Source organism: Hordeum vulgare, chromosome 6H (genome assembly GCF_904849725.1).
Source record: "Hordeum vulgare subsp. vulgare chromosome 6H, MorexV3_pseudomolecules_assembly, whole genome shotgun sequence".
Lineage (NCBI taxonomy): Eukaryota > Viridiplantae > Streptophyta > Magnoliopsida > Poales > Poaceae > Hordeum > Hordeum vulgare.
Window position 1 is genome coordinate 169,479,242 of NC_058523.1, and position 27,750 is coordinate 169,506,991.

The 27,750-nt window shown below is 43.3% G+C and overlaps 1 pseudogene; it reads left to right on the forward strand.

The window, feature by feature from the left end:
* LOC123405265 overlaps positions 1–27,750 on the forward strand; it is a 72,149-nt pseudogene that overhangs the window by 8,114 nt on the left and 36,285 nt on the right.

A 27,750-nucleotide genomic window follows, 5' to 3' on the forward strand; every position in this document is an offset into this window, starting at 1 on the left:
TGATGATGCTGCACAAGAAAAGAGCCGGCGCGTTGATGCTGAAACCACTGAAGCCATTGATGGTGAAGATAGGGGCGAGGCGGGAGAGGAAGTGCAGAGAAGGCCAAGGTCCACTAGGCCCAACAACATCCCCAAGTGGCTTACAAGCCCTAACTAGGCCCGCTAAGGTGTGTAATATTATATATAGCGTTGTTAGCTCTCTCTGAAGTTTTGGCTAGGATTTGAATGGCCATGCCTGCACTTTGGATAGGAGAGGGGATAGAGGTGCGGGAGGTTGGGAGGAATTCCTCTACCTCTCTCAAATTCGATTCTGATTTTGATATGAGATGGAATTTGTGAGAATGGTAGATAGCTTGTAGTATCCTCATCACATCTGGTATCAGAGACACCGATCTGGAGCTTCCGCGACACCGCCCTGCGATGCGGTTTGGTTACCGGCGACGACAACGAGCCATGGGGGACCTTGTAGGAGATATGCCCGAGAGGCAATAATAAATGTTATTGTTTATCTCCATGTTCATAATTATGTTTGTGTTCCATGCTACAACTGATATGGTTCTAGAGTCTACAATAACCACGAGGCTCGAGGGAAGACTCATATGCACGTGTGGAATAATAAATGGTAAAATGTATTCCTAGTCAGGCCTCTAAGACTAGCTCAAGTGTTGCATGATGGTTCTGTTTTCCTAATCATGGGCATGACTATGCTGACAAGTTTGAGGGCACAATGTTAGTAGAACACTTGTGTTGAATCGACCCGATTGATGTTATGCTATGAGATATATTCGTCACAACTTAATGGTTAATAACATAGAGAAAGTTAAAGTTTGCATAATTCCTTAGACCATGAGAGTATCGAGTTCCTTCATACTTGCTTCGTGAATTTTGTGGTTTGTTAAATGTCATCCGTAACAGGGTGGCTATTACGGCTGCTTACGGGTTGACGGAAAAGTATGACAAGTAACTTGGTAGCTCAAGATTGGGATTTGCTCCTCCGATGATGGAGAGATATTCTTGGGCCCTCTCGGTGTTTCGGTATCCATCATCGTCTGGATCAACACCATGTGATTTGATCATAGGGATGCTGAAACATTGAAACAAGAAAAGATAACAAAACCGTTAACGAGGTAGATGGCATAATGGAAAAGTTGTTGATCCATGGGATGCCGACAAGTCTCACCTTGGGTATTTGTATCATATCGTGAAGCAACAGGAATAGCCCACGACAAACTGATGGTTCACTCGAATATTTATTCGTGTGGGTATAGGGGTCAATATGGGTGTCCACGGCTCCGATGTTGATCATTCATCGGAAAGTATTCCTTTCATGTCTATACTTCACCAAACCTATAGGGTCACACACTTAAGGGTCATCTATCTACTAAATACTAGACATGGAGTCTGAGAGAAAATCACCGAAAAAAATTCAGGGACAACGAAAGAGTTCCGGAGAGAGAACAACGGAAGAGTTTTGGTAAAACCGAAAAGTTGTTTTGGAGTAAACCATCAAGTCAAATTGGTTGTGGCATATGCGTGGAAATTGTTGGAGGGTACCAGAATTGTTCTGGTAACTTCTCAGATTTTTAGAGACAAAACCGGAAATGTTCCGGACTACCGGAACCGCTTTGGTTGCTTTTCACAGATGAATATCATTAATCTGAAAATGTTTCGAAACATGTCCAGAATTGTTCTAGTGGGTACTAGAATTATTCTAGGACCCATAAAAATAATTTTGGATTTATCGGTCATGAAAAATTGGTTTTGTGAATAGTGAAAATGCATTTATGGTTAAGGTTGGAAGTTGAATTTCCACAAAATATCTAAAGGGAATCTTCCCAAAAGATCTAGGGATGACATGGAATGGTGGGACCCCTTTTTGGGCTGATATTTTTAGCCACCACCAGTTCCTCCCCCCCTATAAGTAGAGGTGGAGAGGAGCTCTCCACACTCACTCTTTCTCACATACACATGCCATGCATGATCTAGCTTTCTCTCTCCCTCCCAGCGAAATAGTTTCGTAGAGTCGAAAGGTTGTCTGGGTTCCGACAGGAACTAGTTCTCAATGGCGAAGCCGTGCCGGATAGATGATATCGTATGTGTGCAAGTCTATAGAGAGATCGTAGTTTTGGTCTTAGTTCGTGAGTGCCTTCCGAAGGGCTGTCCCAGTGACTGTCCAAGTTTCGATGGTACTCCCAAAGGGCTGCCCGTGTGACCGTTCAGTTTTCGATCATCCTCCCAAAGGGCTGTCTGAGAGACCGCCCGAGGGACTGTTCGACCACCTCCCAGTGGGCCGTCCGAGGGGTAGATGAGGGAGTACATCCTCGCGGTTGGGAGGTTGTAAATCCTAGCTACGGGGGTCTGCACCGCCGATCGTCATCGAGTCTACTTACCTTGCGCTACGAGTCGGTAACTGAAAAGACCTCGATGACGCCTAGAGCGGGGGGGGGGGGGTGAATAGGCTATTTAAAAACTTCTTTGGATTTGGCTTGAACCTAATGCGGAAATAAACTAAGAGGGTACTTGTCAAGCACAAATCCTAAATGCACTAGGCACTGCAACGTGTATCAACAACACGATCTACCAAGATGGACAAAATGCAGTTACTAACAAGCACAAGTAAGTTACACAAACTTACTTGAGCTATATCACACGACAAGTAGGTAAACAACACAAGATACTAGATCACACTATATCACACGATATATCAAGGGCTGCAAGTATGTACGTGTGGATATAGAGGGTATGCTTGAATGATTAATCTTGTACAAGAAATAGCCAACACAATATAATGAGCACAACCAATATGCAATGTATGTATGCTCAAATAACACAAGTAAACCACAAGTAAGGAGTTAGGGTTAAGGATAACCAAGGTCACTGAGACGAAGATGTATCCCGATGTTCACTTCCTTGGAGGGAAGCTAGTCACCGTTAGAGAGGTGGATGTTACCACGAAGGCACACCAACGCCACGAAGGCTCACCCTATTCTCCCTTTGAGATAACACCACGAAGGCGTTTCTCAACCACTAGTTGTAAGCCTTTGAGGTGGCTTCGAAACCCTCACAAACTTTTCCGGGGGAAATCACACGGATTGATTCCTCTCCGAAGAACTCCTACCGCCTAGGAGTCTCCAACCTCCAAGAGTAACAAGATCACGGGGAATGCTCAAAACTTGCTCAAATCACAAATAGCTTGGGTTGAGAGAAGGAGAGGGAGACGATCTATCTTTTGATTGGAACAACTCTCAAAGGGGCTCATAAATGCTCTTGGGATCTAAGATTTGGAGTGAGGAAATGTGTGTGAGGTGGAAATGTGTTCTTATGAGGATAAGGCTATGTTGGGCAACCCTCTCACGAAGTGGGAGGGGGGTATTTATAGTGGGGAGAGAAAAAGAGCCGTTGGGGACACTTTAAGTCACACAGGGTCCGGACGTCCGACAGTTGTCGGAAGTCCAAGCGTCCGCGAGGGGTCGGACGTCCGACAGGGGTCGGTCGTCCGAGGCCTGTAGATACGACTGAAACTATTTTGAATTAAACAGCGACCGGACGTCCGACAGGGGTCGGTCGTCCGAGGCCTGTAGATACGACTGAACCTATGTTGAATTTATCAGCCACCGGACGTCCGGAGAGGACCGGAAATCCGAGTTATATAGCTTAACTTCTACTGGTGGTAGGTTCCGGATTTCCGACGGGTGTCGGACGTCCGGCGCTCGGACGTCCGGAGGGAGCCGGATTTCCGAGATATAGAACTCAACTTCTACTGGTGCAGGCTTCCGGATTTCCGGGTCTTGGTCGGACATCCGGGCCTCGGACGTCCGGAGGGAGCCGGAAGTCCGAGTTATATGGCTCTGATTTCTCTGGTATAGGATTCCGGATTTCCGAACTAGTCGGTCGTCCGGTCCTCGGACGTCCGGAGGAAGCCGGGTGTCCGAGGCACTGGTTCTGTTTTCAGATAACAGCAAAGCAGTGGAGATGTGGTCTGAGCAGAAAGTGAAGTTGTAGTTTGAGCAAGTTCATCGCAAAACCTGTGATCCCCTCTTAATAGTGCGGGATCCCTAAGGACTCAAGAATCATAAAAGAGTACCGATGATCCATACTTGAGTGTATACTCTTATTCGCTGATCATCACTCCGCACCACTAACGTCAAAGGAACTGATACCTTTGAGTTAGCCCTTTCACCTAAGCTTGATGTTGTTGTTCCTTCTTGGCTCAAGTTGAAAGCAAGACATGATGAAGTCTTCAAGTAGCTTTCCCATCCACAATGCGGAAAGCCTAGCTTATGTATTTATCTTCATTTGTCCACCATGTGAACATCCACAAGAATCAAGCATGTAGTGCTCAAGAATGCTTATCTTGATCTTGTCCTGTCCACCATGTGAACATCCACAAGAATCAAGCATGTAGTGCTCAGGAATTCTTATCTTGATCTTGTCCTTGTTAGCACATGAGATTGTCCTTATCAACACATGATCATTGACAATAGTTTCAATGATATATTCGTGATGATCCACTTGAACTTGCACACCACAATCTTGATGACGATCACCACTTGATGTCATCCTTCATGGGTTGTATGAGATCTTCCTTTTGACGCAAGCCCAATGGAAACACACCTAACCCCCACATAGGAGTCTCACAAAGACCATGGGTTAGTACACAAACACTTAATGGATAATGATTACCATACCATGGGATCACTTGATCCCTCTTGGTACATCTTATACGCTTTGTGTGTTGATCATCTTGATTTACTCTTTGTCTGAGATCTTGATCAACCCAGTGTTTCTATGACCATTCTTTGGATAATACCTTGAATAACATCTTGGTCAACATATAAACTCCTTGAACCCAACAGATGGACTTCAAGAAGTGCCTATGGACAAATCCTATAAATATAACTTAAGGCAACCATTAGTCCATAGGAATTGTCATCAATTACCAAAACCACATATGGAGATATATGCTCTAACAATCCCCCCCATTTCGGTAATTGAAGACAACCACTTCAAGAGAGTTTATATAAGGAAATAAGCATAACCAAGCGCACACATACAAGGTAATAATGCATGTGAGCAAGATGTAAATGCTTACGCAATAAAAGCAAAACCCTCTAAACATATCCAAAGTAAACTCTCTAAACTTCTCCCCCATTGGCATCGATTGCCAAAATGGACGAAAAGTTTAGAAAGAAAATATAGTAGGCGGTCCTCCAAAAAGTGTGCACTTCTCAGCAAATGAGTGCAGAAAAATACACAAATACAATGATAAGTAGTTGGAGGAAAACAAACTATATTGAGGACCCAAAAATTGCAAATAAAAGAATCGTATGCCACAAAGACATACAAAGATAGAGGCAAGCAATCAAAAGATTCCAGATGGAACAAACAATCATATGGTCCTTCGAACCACGTGAATAAAAGATATTATGATAAAGGCAACATAGTGCTTTATCAAAAACTAGAGAAGCTCCCCATGATTTGTGCACTAATATGAGATTTTTGTATTTGACACAGGTGCACAAAATAGGATCGTTGCTCCCCTAGAATTTATAAAACACACAACGAGTGCAAGGGGATAGATGAGACACTAAGCACATCAATTGCACAAAACAAATGGTTGAGCAACATGTAATAGAAGCAACTTAAGAATAGGCTCAAACAAAGTAATGTGTATGAGTCATGGCAAAGCACTTGAGAAGACTAAGATAAGGATGAGCATTACTCATCAACATAGTCTTGATGAAATGAGATACAAAGTGCAATACATATCATTCCCACACACACATAATAGAAAATGGGTTCACAAGCTTACTACTAAACAAAATAAGAACCAACGCTTGTGACAACCCATTGTGAAGATAGGAAGTAAGAACCTTGTCAAGAGGAGGGATACTAATTGAAAATGGCAAAACCCTCATCAAGACAAGCATGAGGAAAAATAATCTTCACGACCAAAGAGTGCATCAAGATGTAAGAAAATAAGGTACGCACTCAAAACAAATCCTTTCACGTTTCCACCAAAAACCGAAAAAGGAAATGCAGCGATGGACGTGAAAGAAAAGAGGATATCAATTAGAGATGTAACTTCTCTCATGTGTGAAAGATTCTAAGTAGAAGACAATCATGATGATATATGTATCCACAAAGAAGGATGTACACACGAAATGGTTACAAGAAGGAAGAAAACTAGATATCCAAAAGGGAAGTCATAAATATATCAATGAGATCTTTTGCTTGGAAGCATAGCACATGGCCTAATATTTTCTTATTGTATAATATGAACTTCCAACATACGAACATCAAAGACATCCCAACTAGTAGTAAGACATCATCGTTCGGATGCTTTGAGAAAGCAAACAAGTACTACAAGAACGAATCAAGAGATTCATGCCATGATGCAACCTGGAAAAGAAAAGACAGGTTGGGTCCTTTGCAAGAGAAGAATGCATGAAGTGGATACTTGTTACCGAGACAACATTGGATTGATGTAGTAGATAGTTGTTCTTTGATCATCCTAACTTGGCTCCAATAATCATATGGTCTCAACATCTTCCTTATAGGTGAGCCGAGCATCCAATGCATCTCCAGTTGTTCCTGGAACAACAAAAACAAACAAAATGGTGCCCAAACTCATTGGGACCAAAGAGTTAGAAAACTAGCAATACATAGGACAAACTCCACACACATATGTGCATATAGATATGAATTTGAATTTCATGCACACCTTAGCCAATTTATGACAGGGTGGAGTTTCCCTTATATATTGGGTCAAAGGAGGAAGGCAAGCAAAAGAAGTTATATATAGTAGCTAGATATGCATGCTCAAGACTCTCAAGAATCAACTCAACACAAAGTTGATAAGTCATCAAAAGACAAGGTATCAAGTGATAATAAGATCCTAAAACAAAAGAACTATCACTTGAAAGATATCAATTAAAAGATACATCAAGGAATGATATATCCATTGACACATGCCAAATAGAAGGCAACAAGAAACCAATTGAAGGAAAACAAACACGAGGTATCTAGTTTCTAAGAGAGAGCTAGGTTCCAACAAACAAAGCCCTCTACAAATTTTCATGATGGCACAAAGCATCATAAAGAGCAAGACTTGCCTCCCATCAACACACACTTGATGGGGATCAAATGATTTTATGATGGGTGAATAAACAGAGTGTTTTTAAAGAGAATAGGATAGCTCCCCCAAGGGACGTGCATTATATAGAATTTGCATTTGAATACAAAACGCACACGATGGGATCATCACTTTCTCTATATCTATAACCACACTAGACATGTTAAAAATAGATTCATAAGAGGCAAGAAAGACAAACGAAACACAAAATCCAATGTAAAGATGATTATCAATTCCAATCACATGATGGGAATACCAATTGTCAAGGACAAGAAGTATTTTTGAAATGATACTCATTGGTAGATCACAAATATATCCAAGATCATCTTTACCCATAAAACGCAAGCAAATGACACTTGTAAAGCTAACATGCCACCTAGGAACAAGATAATTTACAATATCAACGCTAAGTGGCAATACGTCAAATGTACACATTTTCTAGGTTTGTAATATGCACATAGCATATTACTCCCCCATAATGTGATAAACCAATAACATTAACAAGTGGCAAATTAAAACCAACAAGAGATACTTAATGGACCATATAGAATTTCAATTTCTCATGAGTAAGACATACCACATAGACACTAGATAATCTTGAAGCATCAAAACTAAGTGGTATTCCCCATGTATACACATTTATAGGATTGTGAGGTGTGCAAAGCACATCACTCCCCCACAATGGGATAATCCATTAATCTCTCACGAGAGCCAACAAAAATACAGACAAGATGCAAATAGGCTCAATACAAGACTCACATGTGCATGATGTGCAAACCAACATACACATACTTGATTACTCAAGATAAGCAAGTTGGAGGCACACTATATACAAACGCATGCAAGGTACAAAACCACAACATGCAAAGGGGCAAGCACCTAACAATGTAAACAGTTGAAGTATAAGTTACCGTAAGGAGGCACATTGGATATAAGATAGAAACTCGATAATCCAAATGACTTGGCTTGAGATAATATGAATGATGAAGACCCCTTAATTCTTCATTAGTATCCAAGTCTCTAATGTCCTCCATAGTCACCTATTGATCAAGTTTGAGCTTGTTGGTCCCCAACTATGTTGGGTCCTAAGAGGTTAATCACAATAGGCTTGGCAACCCAAATGGTTCTTTTCTTGACACCATTTTGAGTACCAACAAACTTGGCAAACACATTGCCAACCTTATCCTTCCCAAGGGAATAGATATCATCAATAGTGATTGGGTTGGATGAGTTACCTCTTATGCAAGACGAAGCGACGTGACCCTTCTCACGACATAAGTAGCAACATCTACCCTTTGCTTTCTTCCCAGTTGATTTCTCACCTCGGGGAGTGTTGGCTTGGGTCTTATTGGGAAGAGGCCTTCCTTCAACTTGTAGTTGAATATGTGGTTGAGTTTGTGGCCGCTTCCCTTGTTGCTTGTGACTTTGAGACTTCGTCTTCAGAGGGCAATATCTAACATGGTGCCCTTTAAATTTGCACTTGAAGCAAATGATTTTGGCCGAATTCTTGACTTGTTCTAGGCCCCTCTTGTTCTTGTTTGAGTTTACTCCAAACTCATTTTTGTCATTCGGAGATGTTTGCTCATACAGGACGTTGTTGAGTGTGGGCATCCCTTCATGACACTGTTCCAAGTCTTTCTTCAAAGAAGTGACTTGGGCCTTGAGCTCTTTGATTTCCTCTGCACGGTTAGTATCAATGCAAGTACTAGAGGAAGTGTAAGCTTCAATGTTAGAGCAACAAGGCAAGGAAAGTAATTCATCACACGAGGTAGCAACATTATGAGTAGACGAATTACGAGGACTAGCACATGGAAATATAGTACTTTGACTAGAAGTAGTGCCATTGTCCACATGAGGCTCGCTTGATGTTACCTTGGTGATGATAGCCTCATGAGCTAACTTTTGCACATTATGGGATGTTAGAAGATCGTCATGAGAGCTTGTGAGCATTACATGGTTTTCTTCCAACTTCCCATAATTGCTAGTTAGTAAATCAAGTTGAGCACGTAGCTCAACATTCTCCTTCAATGTTGATACTTCAAATGAGGTAGAGTTAGATGTACAAGTATCATCAACAATATGAGAGGAGTAAGTAGCAAATAGAGACTTCTCATGAGTAGATTGAAGCTCCTCATAGATCTTAGAGGTTTTGATGAGCTCTCCCTTGACATTATTGCATTCAAGGAGAAGGACCTCAAAATCCTTTTTAAGTTTATCATGAGCAACTTCAATCTCTCCTTTTGAAGATCTTAAGTCTCTACATGCTTGATGACTCTTCTCAAGTTCATGTTCAAGTTGTTCACTTTTAGCTTGTTCATGATTAAGTGAATCATTACAATTTTCAAAGTAAGCAATAACATCTTGGAATCTTTGAAGAGCGTTATTTTTAGCTTTATGAAGAATTTTACTGATCACATAGATATTTTCAGTCAAGTCATCATCATCATCCTCATCGCAAATATCATCGTTATTGCACAGGGAAGATGATACCTCATTATTACCTCTTGCCATGAGGCACATGTGAACTGAAGGAGTCGATGATGATTCCTTCGGTGAATCAGATTCTTCATTAGTCAAAAGTACTTCATATTTATTGATATCCCCTAAATGATTAGTCATAGAGCAACTAGGGAGAAACAAGATATTTTGATCAAGAGGACACGAGGAAGCAGGCATATCACCACAGACATTTGTCGATGAATCTTTAGGTGAAATGCATGACCTATCAGCACAATAATTTACACTATGTGTGGTGCTAGATATTCTCGTGTCCATAGAGGCTATGATATTTTCATCAACATATATTTCTTCACTCACCATGTCATTACCTTGTGAGATTGAAGATGCTGAGGTGTGCAAGCAATCGGATACGGAAGTAGTGGTGGACTCTTTAAGATCGAAAAGAGTGAAGAGCTCATGCACCAACTCCTTCATCATAATACCGTCTTCATCAAGATTGGACCCACCATATATATCTTCAAGTTTAGTCCAAACTTCATGAGCTGACTTGCAAGTCGAGATAGACTTAAACACTTCAGGATTTATGGTTCGATGAATGGCAAGAAAAGCCTCACAATCAAGATACATTTCATTAGTAGATGAAGATGCATCATCCTTTTTGTCGGCAATCCCTACAAGAACAATTCATAAAGTATTCGGGCCAATGGCCCGAAAGTGATGAAGCATACGAATTCTCCATAGGGTATAATTTGTGCCATCAAAGTCAAAGATGCCATTGTGCACTAATCCAATAGTCGACATCGATACTCTCTAGGTCGTGAAACCTAATTAAAGAGAGACCTAGCTCTGATACCAATTGAAAAGACCTCGATGACGCCTAGAGGGGGGGGGTGAATAGGCTATTTAAAAACTTCTTAGGATTTGGCTTGAACCTAATGCGGAAACAAACAAGAGGGTACTTGTCAAGCACAAATCCTAAATGCACTAGGCACTGCAACGTGTATCAACAACACGATCTACCAAGATGGACACAATGCAGTTACTAACAAGCACAAGTAAGTTACACAAACTTACTTGAGCTATATCACACGACAAGTAGGTAAACAACACAAGATACTAGATCACACTATATCACACGATATATCAAGGGCTGCAAGTATGTACGTGTGGATATAGAGGGTATGCTTGAATGATTAATCTTGTACAAGAAATAGCCAACACAATATAATGAGCACAACCAATATGCAATGTATGTATGCTCAAATAACACAAGTAAACCACAAGTAAGGAGTTAGGGTTAAGGATAACCAAGGTCACTGAGACGAAGATGTATCCCGATGTTCACTTCCTTGGAGGGAAGCTAGTCACCGTTAGAGAGGTGGATGTTACCACGAAGGCACACCAACGCCACGAAGGCTCACCCTATTCTCCCTTTGAGATAACACCACGAAGGCGTTTCTCAACCACAAGTGGTAAACCATTGAGGTGGCTTCGAAACCCTCACAAACTTTTCCGGGGGAAATCACACGGATTGATTCCTCTCCGAAGAACTCCTACCGCCTAGGAGTCTCCAACCTCCAAGAGTAACAAGATCACGGGGAATGCTCAAAACTTGCTGAAATCACAAATAGCTTGGGTTGAGAGAAGGAGAGGGAGACGATCTATCTTTTGATTGGAACAACTCTCAAAGGGGCTCACAAATTCTCTTGGGATCTAAGATTTGGAGTGAGCAAATGTGTGTGAGGTGGAAATGTGTTCTTATGAGGATAAGGCTGTGTTGGGCAACCCTCTCACGAAGTGGGAGGGGGGTATTTATAGTGGGGAGAGAAAAAGAGCCGTTGGGGACACTTTAAGTCACACAGGGTCCGGACGTCCGTCAGTTGTCGGAAGTCCGGGCGTCCGCGAGGGGTCGGACGTCCGACAGGGGTCGGTCGTCCGAGGCCTGTAGATACAACTGAAACTATTTTGAATTAAACAGCGACCGGACGTCCGACAGGGGTCGGTCGTCCGAGGCCTGTAGATACGACTGAACCTATGTTGAATTTATCAGCCACCGGACGTCCGGAGAGGATCGGAAATCCGAGTTATACAGCTTAACTTCTACTGGTGGTAGGTTCCGGATTTCCGACGGGTGTCGGACGTCCGGCGCTCGGATGTCCGGAGGGAGCCGGATTTCCGAGATATAGAACTCAACTTCTACTAGTGCAGGCTTCCGGATTTCCGGGTCTTGGTCGGACATCCGGGCCTCGGACGTCCGGAGGGAGCCGGAAGTCCGAGTTATATGGCTCTGATTTCTCTGGTATAGGATTCCGGATTTCCGAACTAGTCGGTCGTCCGGTCCTCGGACGTCCGGAGGAAGCCGGATGTCCGAGGCACTGGTTCTGTTTTCAGATAACAGCAAAGAAGTGGAGATGTGGTTTGAGCAGAAAGTGAATTTGTAGTTTGAGCAAGTTCATCGCAAAACCTGTGATCCCCTCTTAATAGTGCGGGATCCCTAAGGACTCAAGAATCATAAAAGAGTACCGATGATCCATACTTGAGTGTATACTCTTATTCGCTGATCATCACTCCGCACCACTAACGTCAAAGGAACTGATACCTTTGAGTTAGCCCTTTCACCTGAGCTTGATGTTGTTGTTCCTTCTTGGCTCAAGTTGAAAGCAAGACATGATGAAGTCTTCAAGTAGCTTTCCCATCCACAATGCGGAAAGCCTAGCTTATGTATTTATCTTCATTTGTCCACCATGTGAACATCCACAAGAATCAAGCATGTAGTGCTCAAGAATGCTTATCTTGATCTTGTACTGTCCACCATGTGAACATCCACAAGAATCAAGCATGTAGCGCTCAGGAATGCTTATCTTGATCTTGTCCTTGTTAGCACATGAGATTGTCCTTATCAACACATGATAATTGACAATAGTTTCAATGATATATTCATGCTGATCCACTTGAACTTGCACACCACAATCTTGATGACGATCACCACTTGACGTCATCCTTCATGGGTTGTATGAGATCTTCCTTTTGACGCAAGCCCAATGGAAACACACCTAACCCCCACATAGGAGTCTCACAAAGACCATGGGTTAGTAAACAAACACGTAATGGACAATAATTACCATACCATGGGATCACTTGATCCCTCTTGGTACATCTTATACGCTTTGTGTGTTGATCATCTTGATTTACTCTTTGTCTGAGATCTTGATCAACCCAGTGTTTCTATGACCATTCTTTGGATAATACCTTGAATAACATCTTGGTCAACATATAAACTCCTTGAACCCAACAGATGGACTTCAAGAAGTGCCTATGGACAAATCCTATAAATATAACTTAAGGCAACCATTAGTCCATAGGAATTGTCATCAATTACCAAAACCACATATGGAGATATATGCTCTAACAGTAACGAAAAAATCGAACCTTGTATGCAGTCTCCATAGTTATCCTGGGTGTGCTCGCAGTATCAACTTTTTTTGTTTCTGTCGCGTTCCCCAAAAGTGGCATCAAGAGTGAGGCTATGCGTAGATGGAGGTTACGATCTGGGATACATAGAGATCTATGTGTATTGCGTAGTATAATTTTGTAGTAGATAGAATCTGTTGCTAAAAATTATTTATGCGGGTAGTAGATGATTTCTGTTACCTTATGTTCTTGTTGCTTCCGTTGAATTTGCGTAGTCCTGATCTTGACGGCATGGTGCAATCTCACAAAGTTCTACCAATCCGCAATTCTTTCATGCTGCTCCTGAGTATGCTGATTGATGGATCAACGAAGTGCTTCTGTGTCTTTGGGTTCCGCCATAGTTGAGAAAGATGGATGTTTCGCAAAGTAATGGGCAGTGCACATATGATCTGCATGGGGGTCATTGATACGTCTCCAACGTATCAATAATTTTTGCTTGTTCCATGCTGTTATATTATCATTCTTGGATGTTTTACAATCATTATACTACAACTTTATATTATTTTTTGGACTGACCTATTAATGGTTGCAAAATGGCACAAGTTCTTGTTTCACACTTTGATTTGTAGGAATTAATTAGAAATTGTCCAAAAAACGCAAAAGGAGCATTGTTGAAGGAGGACTCCGACCCTCCTGAAATTTGTCCACAAAGAGTTTTTAGAGATCATAAGTTTGACCCCCGAAGACAGCGTCAAATGGAAAAATGTAAAACTAGGAAAGTGTGGGGAATTTTACGGCAATCATTCTGGAGTACAAATTTGTCTAAATGGAGTTCGTATGCGATCTGGAGACCCGTTATACTGAAGGAAAATATCTGATTACGGGATCACGAGAATTGTTGACGTGATTGAGTCCAACTCTTAACATATCTAATATATTCGGCCAAGCCTCGACTTTGGAGACTCATGAGGGCTGTGGGGAGCCCCTAGGAAGGTTCTAGATGTGCCCGAGAGCCATTGTATCAAGGGTCCATCCATCGGAGGGCCATAGAGCACCAAAGAGGCACATAAAAGGAGAAAAAAACAACCTAATTTTGGTAGAGCCACCAAGAGCCATGAATTTGCCTCTCCCTTGGCAGCCGCCAAGAAGGGGAGAGACTCCTCCATTGTAGCACCAAGACCAAGGAAGAAGGAGGGGCAAGGGGCCGTCGCCCGTCGGCACCGCCGCCGCCCGCCGCTAGTGCCGTGGCCGCCATCACATCCATCTCTTCGGGGCTGCGCCTCTCCATCAACAAATCTCTCTTTCTCACCATGATAATGTGTGATTAATCCTACTCGCAGCTGAGGGTATGTACTAGTAGCTATGTGTTCAATCTCTCTCTCTCTCTCGTGTTCTTGAGATGGCACGATCTTGATGTATCGCGAGCTTTATTAATAAAGATGAATCATATGGAGTTTTCCCCTCTCTATCTTCTTGTGATGAATTGAGTTTTCCCTTTGAAGTTTTCTTATCGGATTAAGTCTTTAAGGATTTGAGAACACTTGATGCATGTCTTGCGATGGGATATCTGTGGTGACAATGGGATGTTCTATTGATCCACTTGATGTATGTTTTGGTGATCAACTTGTGGGTTCCGTAACCTTGGGAATCTATGCATAGGGGTGGCACATTTGTTGTCTTGAATCTCCTGTAGAAACTTTGGGGCACTCTTTGAAGTTCTTTGTGTTGGATTGAACATGATGAATCTGAAATTGTGTGATGCATACCGTATAACCAAGCCCATGGGTACTTGTTGTGACATTAGAGTATCTAGGTGACATTACACTTTTGGTTGATGTGTATCTCAAGGTGTTATTTGAGTATGAACTCTAGGTATCTTCGTAACACTTATAGGGATAGCTCATAAGATTGATCGCAAAGGATAACTTTAAGGTGGTTTCGTACCCTACAATAATTTCTTTGTTTGTTCTCCGCTATTTGTTACTCTGGAGTAAACTCTTTGTCGGACCGTGAGGGATTTATATATGATTCAACCATGTTAGTATTGCTGGGAGAACTTGCACTAGTGAAAGTATGGACCCTAGGCCTTGTTTCCAACATTTTGCTCGCTATTTATTATTTGTTACCTTGCTATTTTTATATTTTCATATTACAGAAACCTATATCTACCATGCATATTACACTTGTATCACAGTCTCTTCGCCAAACTAGTGCACCTATACAATTTACCATTGTATTGGGTGTGTTGGGGATACAAGAGACTCTTTGTTATTTGATTGCGGGGTTGCTTGAGAGAGACCATCTTCATCCTACGCCTTCCACGGATTGATAAACCTTAGGTCATCCACTTGAGGGAAACTTGCTATTGTCCTACAAAACTCTCCTCTTGGAGGCCCAACACGAGTCTACAAAACGAAGGTTGTGTAGTAGACATCAAGCTCTTTTCTGGCGCCGTTGCCGGGGAGGCTAGGTAAGCGACACTCACATACCATCAATGAAGCTCTTTTCTCGCGTCGTTGCTGGGGAGGTGAGTGCTTGAAGGTATATCTTTAGATCTTGCAATTAAATCTTTTAGTTTCTTGTTTTTCACAAGTTTGGTTATACAAAAGAAAACTAAAAAAATGGAATTGAGGTTGCCTCATATGATTCATCTTTTCGTTGTCTTTCGTGAAAATGATGGAAAGGAAAATTGTCCTCAAGTGTTAGAAGAAGAATTTATTAAAATGTTTGGCACTAAATCTTTGTATGATGAGCATGATTGCAATATTGTTAGTATGAATTCCTTGAATATTCATGATGCTAATGATATGCAAAGCCACAAGCTTGGGGATGCTATGTTTGATGAAGATGATATGTTTAGTCCCCCAAGTTTTGATGAGAAAATTTATTATGATGAAAGCATGCTTCCTATTTATGATGATTATTGTGATGACATGTATGCTATAAAGAATAATGATAACCATGAAACTTGTCATCATGGTTTTAATTTTCAATTGGATTATGCTTCACATGATAGTTATTTTGTTGAGTTTTCTCCCACTTCTATTGATGTGAATAAATTTGCTTATGTGGTGAGTAGTGAAATTTCTATGCTTGTAGATCATAAAAAGAATGCTTTATGTGCTGGTTATATTGTGAAATTCCTTCATGATGCTACTGGAAATTATTATGAGGGAGGAACATATGCTTGTAGGAATTGCAATAATATCAAGTTTTCTCTCTACCTGTTCAAAGTTTTGAATTTATGCTTGTTTTGCCTTCCTATGCTAGTTGATTCTTGCTCTCATAAATGGTTTACTCACAAAATCCCTATGCATAGGAAGTGGGTTAGAATTAAATGTGCTTGTCATGAGATTCATGATGCTCTTTTGCATGTTTCAATTACTATTCCTATGTGAGCATCATTGAAATCATCATGCCTAGCTAAAAGGCATTAAAGAAAAGCGCTTGTTGGGAGACAACCCAACACTGTTACTTTCTGTTTTTTGGTGTTCTCATGATTAATCTACTGTAGTAATCATGTTTTATGCCTTTTATTTCAATAAAGTGCCCAGTAAAGGCTTTGGGATAGTGTGGATGATAGTTGATTTGATTCTGTGCAAAAATAGAAACATTTACGCTCAGTCCAGGAATTGTGTAAATTCACTGGAATGTGCTTTTGATCTGAATTTTTGACAAATGATTTATATACAAATTGCCTAGATTTTCCTAATTTGTCTGAATTTTTAGGGACACGGAAGTATGGTTACATTATAGATCTTCCCAAATTGTTCTGTTTTTGATATATTCTGTTTCACATGCATAGTTTGCTTGTTTTAGTGTTCCCATAGCTTATATTCAGTGATATAAATTATGGGAATAGTAGAATACAGTAGGTATCATGTGGTAACAATTATGAATCTTGTCTTGATAATACCTAAGTGAAAGATCATTATTTATTATACTAACCCATCTCACGAAGTTATGTTAAGTTTTGTGTGATTGAAGTTTTCAAGTTTTGGGTGAGACACCGATATGAGGAGAATAAGGAGTGACAAGAACCTAAGCTTGGAGATGCCCAAGGAACCTGTTTTGTCTTCAACATTATCGCTATATCTTACTTGGAGCTATATTTTTATTCGTCACATAATATTAGTTTTGCTTGGAGCGTCATTTAATTTTGTTTTTCTCTGTTAGGCGTTATTTATAATCTTTCTTTTCAAGAAAAAGTTCAAATAATTGCATCTGGATGCTTGCATTGCATGCTTTGATTGGTGCTGTGTAAAAACAGAAACTGGTGTTGTAGTGTTTGAATTTTCATATTTTACTGAAACATGGAAAGTTTCTACAATTTTTACACAGTGTTGTCATATAAATTTTATAGCATGTCCTAAATATTCATATTTTGTGAGTTACAGAAGTACACTGGTTCAATATAGTGCTACAACTTGTTCTGATTGGACAGAATGCTGTCATAGTTTTGTTATCTACTTATCCTATAGTTTCCATTGTCACATCCCTAACCCTTAAGCAAGTTAGTCTTGTGCTCATGTCTTCTTTGCATTTGCATCTAAGAAGTTTCAACAAAAACAACAAAGTGGCAAAGGAAAAACTCAAAACCCTAGCCACTATTTCAATTAAAGGAAATCTCAAACTAGTTCAAAATCAATGAACCCAAAATGGCCTCAAGAAATGTTCAAACTTTCTGATAAATCATGAAAGTAAATGAGCATTGGAGAAAACTATTTTATTGACACTTTAAGCATTTTAAATAAATGCAAAAGGCTACTGGTTTCAAGTTTTAAATTTGAAATCAGAATCTATAAATTTCCAAAAATGTTGAAAACTTTGGAAATGGTTGGGAATGTTATAACAATATTTCAGGAGGTCTAAAATAGTTTTTACTTTTTGTTTTGGAGCTGAAATAATTAGCAAAACAATAGTTAGCAAAACAGAAAAACAAAAATAGAAAAAAAATGGGAAACCCTTACCTGTCGCCTAGCCTGGCCCGGCCCATCTCCCTCGCTCGTCCCCTCCCTCGCGCGAGTAGGCAGCAGGAGGTGGTCGCCGCCTCCTCCGGCGCGGCCACGCACCTGTGCGCCTGCCTGGCCACCGCTTCGCGCTGGCAAGGCCGGGGATAAGCCCCCTGAGGCCTCCCCTATCCATTCCCCGCATCGGCTCTCTCCCTCCTCCCGGATCTCTTCCTCCTCCTTGCTGCCGCCATTGGAGCCGAGCTCGAGCTCGAGCCGCAGCACCTCTAGCCATGGGATTCCGCCTCCGAGTAGCCTGTTAGCTCCGCCTCGTCGCCCTGGTCATCTCTGCAGAAGCCGAAGCTTCCCCAAGCTCTGCATCGCCCCCAACGCCGTCTTCTTCCACCTCCGGCCGCCGGACCTCTCCCGTCGATTCGCTTCCTCCGGCGCATCCCCAAGCCCCTCTTCAGCACCATTGGAACCGCCGTGAGCTCGTCGTTGTTTCCCCTCTCGCCCCACGCTCTCCCGTGCATCGTAGCCTAGTTCCCCACCAAGGCCGAGAGCTTCTCGCCACCTGTCATGTCGTTGTCGTCGCTGTGATGTCCGATCCACGCGCTCGAGCTAGGATTCGAGCTCCTGGAGCCTCCAGGAGCGTGTCGAGCCCTCCAGCTGCCCTCCCCGTGCCCTAGAGCCGTCCCTCATAGAAGGCCGAGCTTCGGCCGCATCTCCGGCTCGTCGCCGGCGCCTCTTCCGGCGACCCTAGCTCCCCTGATGCCCCTGCCAGATCGGCTACTTCGCCAGCGTGCCGTAGCTGCAAACCGCGTGCGTTTTGGTGCTGTGCAGCGCCGTTTAGGTCGCCTCCGACGAGCCCTCCGCCGGGGCCTGGTCGCCGGCGACCACCCTCCGTTGGGGGTCGACGTGGCAAGCTAACCCAGCAGCTCAGGACTTAATCACTCGCTCACAAGTGGGCCCAAGGCCAAGTCAAACCTCAATTAGGGCTGGTCAGCGCGGGATTAGTCCCAAAGAGGCTGACCAGTGGGGCCCCCCTGTCAGGTTTGACCTGAACAGGTCGGCTGACCTGCTGACGTCAGTCTTACGCAATAATTATAATTTCCAGTATAAAACTAATTCCAGGAATTTGCTAAAACTTGTAAAAATCATAGAAATTAATCTGTAACTCCAATGAAAATAATTTATATATGAAAAAGTATCAACAAAATTCAAGGATTCTGATTATGCTATTTTGAACTATGTTTGAAAAAGTTACAGAACCCTAAATTGTGGAATAAGGAATAATTCAATTCTTATAATCACTTTTTAAATGGAATTTGCAAAAATATTCAAATTTCATTATATTTACAATGTTCACCACTGTCCTAATTACAATTCAGTACCATAACATGACATTTCATGCATGTTAACATCAAGTTGATCTGAGCATCAGGTCGAATCAATTAAACCGGTATCCGAGAATACCCCGTTTGAATTGCTATTCGAATGTGATTCAAATCAACTCTAAACCTAATACATGTTGAAAATAATAACTTATCACCTTGCATTCTCATGCCATGCTCATGCATCATTTTGAGTGCATATGATTGTTATTGAATGTTACCATTCATTTCGGTAGGCTCCGCACCCCCGGATTCCACCGAATATCCGTCTGACGGATATCGTTCCTCCTCTGAGCAACAAGGCAAGCAACCCTTTTGATCATCCCGATAATTCCCATGTTCTTGCTCCTGCACTTATTATTGCATTAGGATCAAATGCTTCAACTGCTTTTGCCACGTTAGTTGAACCCACTTCCTTTGCATGACCTAACCTTGTCACAGTAAATAGCCGAACCTTGCAACCTAGCATACATGGTAGCTGTTTGTGCTGTGATGTGCCTTATCCTGCTATGCATGCTATGCTTAGAGTTGTGTATGGTCTGTCATCTGGGAGATGAACATAATTGTGAGAATGTGTTCGGTGAGCAAAGGTTGTGTGTTGAACTTGATTTGGTAAAGGTACCGGTGAAAGGCTGTGTAGGAGTACATGGCGGGTTGTTTCATTGGAACCGTCCTTAGGAACTGAGTTCCGTGTATGTAATCCAAGACTAGATACTACCACATGCTGGGCCCTGAAATATGACCCCGCTCGGCCTATTAATCGCGTAGTACTCGGTCCAGGAGTTGCAAGTAGTTTCTGGTGTTTATAGTAATGCTGGAGGCCGTGCATGGTGCTGACCTGAGAGGTGGACCGTGATGCGGTAGGCAGTGGCACGGTGTACCAAGTGGCACCCGAATGGTGGGCTTGGGAACCCTGCGCACATCGTTTGAGGCCGTGTCGGAAACCTCGGCCGGACTTCCGTACGGGTTACTCTCAGATAGGCGATAAACCTGGACTAGGTACTAGCGTGGTTAACGGTCGTGGCCGACTCCCTCGCTGGGCTTCCGCTTGAAGGTTGCCGAGGTGCATGACGTGCACATGGCGATAAGTGGCGAGAGCGTGTGTGACGAAGTACACCCCTGCAGGGTTATGATCTATTCGAATAGCCGCGTCCGCGGATATGGACTACTTGGAGACATATGTTGTTCATAGATAACTTCAATGGCTACTCATAAAATTGCCAAGATAAGCGTGAGTGTCGTGGACGGCATTTCCGTACGGAGACGGAATGATTCCACGATAGTGTATTGTTGTGGTGTTAGTGGACTCGTGTGCGAGAAATCAAGTTGTCAAAATTATTTAAAAAATGCAAGTTGTCTAGCCACGAGTCAAATGCTGACTTCCCGCATGAAACCCCACAATACCTTTTGATACCTTGCATGAGTAGTTAGTTCTCCTAAAGTCTTGCTGAGTACCTTCGTACTCATGTTTGCTTAAGAAATGTTGCAGAGGTTGCTAATGACCCTAATGGAGGGTTCTTCATAGACATCGACGACGACGAGTAGCTGGTGTCCCAGCTACGATCTGGCCCTACGTCGGCTCTGTAGTATAGTCAGGCCATGTGCCTTCTAGTTGCCCTGTCTGTACCCAGACAGTTTATAACTCTTCCGCTGGCTTGTATTTGAATGACTGCTATTATGGGTCGAGAGACCTTAATGTGTAATATTATGTGTGTGGCTCTTCCGAGCCTCTTAAATAAAGCTTGTATGTTTATGGTTATGTTGTGATGCCATCAATGTATCTATACATATCGGTATGCCATGCGTACGTGTGTCTTACTTGATATGTATGGGGTTCGAATACCTAGTCGTGAACTTTAGTAGCACTCCTTACAAGGAAATGCCCCTTTGTGATCCAACGAGCCTTGGTAGTTCGCTACTGCTCGGGACACATTGGTTGACCGACATGTGTCCTTCTTAGCTGCTGTGTCTGTCCCCTTTGGGGAAATGTCACGCGATGTAATGGAGTCCTTGTAGCTTGCTACGACTCGTCTACGTTCGCTGATGACCGACACCTGCTTTGTTGGGTCATGTATGCCTGTCCTTGTGCGGTACTGCCACTTTGGTTTATGACTAGACATGTCGATCCGGGTTCTTTGACATTGGATTGCTAGCGACACTATCGCATACGTGAGTCAAAAGATGCAAACGGTCCCGGTTAAGGTAAGGCTGCAGCCGTGGAGTTAACCGTGCGTGAGACCACAAAGGGATGCGATGTGTTACAGGCTGGATTCCTATGGCTTAGGATCGGGGTCCCGACAGCGTTGGTATCAGAGCCTGACTGACTGTAGGATTACTAAGCCAAACTGGTCGAAGTTGAGTCTAGAATTGCTTTAGTTATATATAAGGGAATTGTTTGTGGAAGGGAACGTAAGATTCTTGTTCTCTTCTCAAGTTATTCTATTTTGGTCATCCTCGTCTTTTCTGCGGGAATTAAGGACTAGGTTACTCATCTTCTCCTAGGCCCGTGTTTCTGATCGGTAGATTATAGCACTACGGGTCGAGAGATATTGGGTTTCTTTTATTCCTAGGAAGCAGGAAGTAAGCTTGATGATCAGAGAGTTGAACTTGATAGTTGAGTGGTTACGCTATTCCATTTTTGGGTTGTCTCAAAATTTGTTTTTCAGCATTTACAGCCGTTATGCTGCCCAATTTTGCATTCGGAGCTCTAATGCTTTTGCATTACTCTCTATTTACAGATGCCTGGCCGTCCTTCTCGCCAGGTGGTACGTTTGACCAGGTGCATTGATGTACCGGGTCATACGGCCATGCTGGTCAGGGTGATGTCGGTGTGCGGTTACCGCTGGTACCCCGAGTACACAGTGGAGGAACAGTACCGAGACTTCAACCAGAGCCAGTACATCTGCATTGTTAGGGTATTTCCAGACTACCCTGGAGCTAAGAAGCCAATCCATTAGTCCTATGGGTTGGGGGTCATCGTTGACATGGCAGTACAGGATGCTGCCTATTCAATGCTGACTATTATGAGAGCGAGACATGCACTGCTGCAGAATTCAGAGTTCTGCTATGTTCCGGCCTCTCAGTCTGGTGAAGAGGGATACCTCAGTGGAGTCTATTTTGATTCTTCTATGGAGGATCCACTTCTGCAGTCCACTGTTGAGATGCTAGAGAACAGAGACAGAGATGCTCGTGCTCTCCGCATGGAGCTTTATGCTACCCGTGCCCGTCTGTGGACAGCTTTGACGCAGCTGGCACCGGTAGTCCAGACAGGGTATGGAGAGATGGAGATGCTGAACCCTGTTAGGACCCATCTTCCGGCCCACGTTGACTGGCCAGCCATAGGAGGAGTCACACCTCTTCGGGGACCCCTCTTACCACCAGTCAGGGGACCAAGGCCACATCCGTGTCCTTATGGATCCCAGGGATCTCAGGCTAGAGTGTTTCCTGATCCGCAGGTTGAGCTTCCAGGTCATGGAGGTAATCTCTATGAGATGTTCTATGCGGATGCCTGAGCTGTGAGCGGAAGGATAGTATGGTAGTAGCCGTACGTTCACAGTTCTGCGTGACTTGTGGAGTATGGTTGTACTGTGAAATGAATTCCGGAGGCCTAGATAAATAATGTATAGGAAGCTTGTAAGCCTCTGATGAGTAGTTTCACAATTCCAGTAGTTTGCTCTTCGGTTAAGGGTGTACTGAACTATGTAAGGGTGTGTATGAACCATGGTGTATATATAGCAGTTGCTTGTTACCATGCTGTTCGGATATTCATTTCCGCATTCCGTGTGTTCAGTACATTCTTAATCCATAGCTAGTATTGATATGATATTGGTCTAAGCTATGAGTTTGTTTGTCAGGATGGTGTTCACCAGGTTGAACCGTGCCCCTGCTCATGAGCAAGGTGAGGGTAGTCAAGCGTCGCAGGAAGACCTGCCTCACCCGCCTTCTCTGGTAGAAGTGATGCTTGAGGCAGAAAGAAATAAAAGGGAGACCAATCGACTGCTAGAGCGTATTGAGCAGAATACGGCTCGACAACCTAGGAATGCTGCAGTGTCCCTCAATGACTTTGTGAAGCTGAATCCTCCAAAGTTTCATCATTCCGTCGATCCCCTCGACGCTGATGACTGGCTGTGCAGCATCTCACGCAAGATTCGCTCTGCGAATGTGTCTGAGGCCGACAAGGTGACTTTTGCGGCGTATTTCCTGGAAGGACCCGCCAATCTGTGGTGGGAGAATTTTGAAGCTATGTGTCCCGCTGAACCAGTGGCCACATGGGCAGATTTCAGTGCAGCTTTCCGTCTGCACCATATTCCAGAGGTCCTGATAGACAGAAAGAGAGAGGAGTTCTGTGCCTTCACTCAGGGCAAGTTGTCTGTGGATGCCTATAGCCGCGAGTTCGGTAACCTCGCCCGCTATGCAACAGAGGAGGTGTCTACTGACGCCAAGAAGCAAGCAAGATTTCGTAAGGGTCTGAGCCCTGAGCTCCGTCGTGATCTACGCCTCCATGAGTGTGCAAGCTTTCAAGCCCTGGTCAACAAGGCGATCAGTGCGGAGACTGGTCATACTGACTTCGAAGACACAAGGAAGCACTCTCGTGACTTTGGCTCGTCTTCTGGTTCCGCGTTTCCGAAACGGAGGCTGTGGGTTCCAAACAGTTCTCTGCCGCCAAGATACACTCCGAGGCCATCCTACGTGGCGCCTCAGACGAATCAGGCCAACCCTCCAGCAAAAGCTTATGGTGGTCCAGCTAGCAATGCTGCACCACGTGCCAACCAGGTGATATGCTACAAGTGTGGAGAACCAGGGCACTATTCCCGTGAGTGTCCTCAGAATGTGGGTGCCAAGCAACCCGGAAAGTCCGTCGGGCAGGCCAAGTCGGGCAAAGCATTCTATGTGAAGCCAACTCCTGCACGTGGCCGTGTGAACTATGTGTCAGCAGAAGAAGCTGCAGAGGATCCCGACGTCATGCTGGGTACGCTTCTTGTTAATCATCACCCAGCGTCCGTTCTCTTTGACGCTGGGTCTTCTCATTCCTTCATTTCAGAAAGTTATGCACAGTTGCATAACATGTCTTTTTGTGATATGCCAATCCCCTTGGTTGTCCAAACCCCTGGTAGTAAATGGAAAACCTCTAGGATAACCTATGACAATGAAATTCTAGTAGACAGGCTAGTTTTTCTAGCCTCATTGATAGCATTGAAATCTTCGGATATTAATATCATCTTGGGCATGGACTGGATGTCAGCTCACTATGCCAAGATTGATACTCATTCTAGAGATGTCCAGCTTACCCATCCCTCGGGTGAGATAGTAAATGTCTCTACTCGAGTTGCCAAATGCCAGCTCTATTCCCTAAATGCCAACCCTCTTCCGGAACTTGAAGACATTCCAGTAGTCCGTGACTTCCCGGATGTTTTTCCAGAGGAACTGCCAGGAATCCCACCTGACAGAGATGTAGAGTTTGTGATAGATCTTGTTCCGGGAACTGTCCCAATAGCCAGAAGACCTTATAAGATGTCACCCCTGGAGCTAGCCGAACTTAAGAAGCAATTAGATGAGGCTTTGAACAAAGGTTTCATTCGTCCTAGCTCTTCTCCTTGGGCTTGTCCCGTCCTCTTCGTCAAGAAGAAAGACGGAACAGATCGGATGGTTGTAGATTACCGACCAGTTAACCTGGTCACCATAAAGAACAAGTATCCGCTCCCCAGGATCAACGATCTGTATGATCAGCTTGCTGGATCCTCAGTCTTCTCCAAAATGGATTTGAGGTTGGGATACCATCAAATCAAGATTAAGAACGGGGACATTCCAAAAACGGCTTTTGTTACTCGTTATGGCCAATATGAGTACACCGTTATGTCCTTCGGTTTAACCAATGCCCCAACCACCTTCTCTCGGCTGATGAATTCAATCTTCATGGAGTATTTGGATAAATTCGTCGTGGTATACCTCGATGATATTCTCATCTACTCGAAGAATGAACAAGAACATGCCGAGCATCTAAGGCTGGTATTGATGAAACTTCGAGAGCATCGCCTTTATGCCAAGTTTTCAAAACGTGAATTCTGGTTACCGAAAGTGACCTATCTAGGACACGTAATCTCTGGTAAGGGTATTGCTGTCAATCCCGAGAGAGTTCAAGCTGTCCTTGATTGGACTCAACCTGAATCGGTTAAGCAAGTTAGGAGTTTTCTTGGTCTAGCGAGCTATTGTCGCCGCTTTGTCGAGAATTTCTCCAAGGTTGCAAAGCCTCTAACTGAACTCCTCAAGAAAGATAAAAAGTTCGAGTGGACACCACAGTGTGAGCATAGTTTTCAGGAACTGAAAAGACGCCTGACTTCCGCACCTGTGTTGCTACCACCAGATTTTTCTAAGGACTTTGTTATCTATTGCGACGCCTCGCGACAAGGATTAGGTTGCATTCTCATGCAAGATCGTCATGTGATCGCATACGCATCTCGACAGTTGCGTCCACATGAGGATAATTATCCCACACATGACCTTGAGCTTGCAGCTGTGGTCCATGCACTAAAAACCTGGCGACATTACCTTTTGGGTAATCATTGCGAAATATTCACTGATCACCAAAGTCTGAAATATATTTTCACCCAGCCGGATTTGAATCTCAGGCAAAGATGGTGGGTTGAGTTGATCTCGGATTACGACTTAGGGATAACTTACACCCCGGGGAAGGCCAATGTTATGGCCGATGCACTAAGTCCTAAATCTTATTGTAACAATTTGATGCTACAACAAGGTCAACCACATCTCCATGAGGACTTTCGGAAGTTGAATCTTCATATTGTTCCTCAAGGATTCCTTTCTACCCTGGTGGCGAAGCCTACTCTTAAGGATCAAATCATAGCTGGCCAAAAGCGTGACAAGGGTATATCACGGATCAAGGAGAATATTTTTAGCGGAAACGCTAAAGAATTTTCCATGAACGATCAAGGTGTTGTGTTCTTCTAGAATCGTTTAGTGGTTCCTAAGAACCCACATCTAAGGCAGTTAATCCTTAAGGAGGCTCATGATTCCCCTCTCACCATTCATCCCGGTAGTACTAAGATGTTTCAGGACCTACGCCAGAGATTCTGGTGGACTAGGATGAAGAGAGAAATTGCTGAGTTCGTTGCTAACTGCGACGTTTGTCGTCGAGTTAAGGCAGAACATCAAAGGCCTGCTGGCACCCTTCAACCTTTAGCTATTCCTGAATGGAAATGGGATAAAGTTAGCATGGATTTCATTACCGGATTTCCCAAGACCAAGAAAGGAAATAATGCTATCTTTGTGGTCATTGACCGTCTTTCCAAAGTGGCTCATTTTCTTCCTGTTCGTGAGAGTATAACAGCTAGCCAGCTAGCAGAGTTATATATCTCTCGAATAGTGTCTCTTCATGGTGTTCCCCTGGAGATTAACTCGGACCGTGGAAGTATCTTTACTTCTCGCTTCTGGGAAAGTTTTCAGAATGCCATGGGGACTCACTTATCTTTTAGCACTGCTTTCCATCCTCAATCAAGTGGTCAAGTAGAAAGAGTGAATCAAATCCTAGAAGATATGCTCCGAGCTTGTGTTATTTCGTCCGGTACGAATTGGGAGAAGTGCCTTCCATTCGCCGAATTCGCTTATAACAATAGTTATCAATCAAGCTTGGGCAAAGCCCCTTTTGAAGTTCTCTATGGACGAAGATGTCGAACACCTCTTAATTGGTCAGAAACCAGAGAGAGGCAACTCTTTGGCCTGGATATGATCCAGGATGCAGAAGAGCAGGTTCGCATTATTCGTGAAAAGTTGAAAACAGCCCAGTCTCGTCAAAAGAGCCAATATGATCGTCATCATAAGGCTGTGACCTTTGAAGTTGACGAGAAGGCTTACCTTCAGGTTACGCCTTTGAAGGGTACCCATCGTTTCGGTATCAAGGGCAAGTTGGCTCCTCGTTATATTGGTCCTTTTCGCATTCTTGCCAAACGAGGAGAAGTTGCCTACCAGTTGGAACTTCCTCCGCATCTTTCCAAGGTTCATGATGTTTTCCACGTCTCGCAACTCAGGCGTTGCTTTTCGGATCCTCTCCGTGAAGTGGACCACGAAACGCTTGATCTACAAGATAACCTTTCATACCGAGAATACCCCGTGCGTATTCTTGTTCAAGCTGAGCGTACCACTCGACGTCGAAACCTCAAGTTTCTTAAAGTTCAATGGTCAAATCATTTTGAAAAGGAGGCAACTTGGGAAAGAGAGGATCGTCTCCGACTTGAATACCCTGCGTTATTCCCGATGACTTCTAAATCTCGGGACGAGATTCTTTTGAGTGGGGGTGAGTTTTCACATCCCTCCTTAAGCAAGTTAGTCTTGTGCTCATGTCTTCTTTGCATTTGCATCTAAGAAGTTTCAACAAAAACAACAAAGT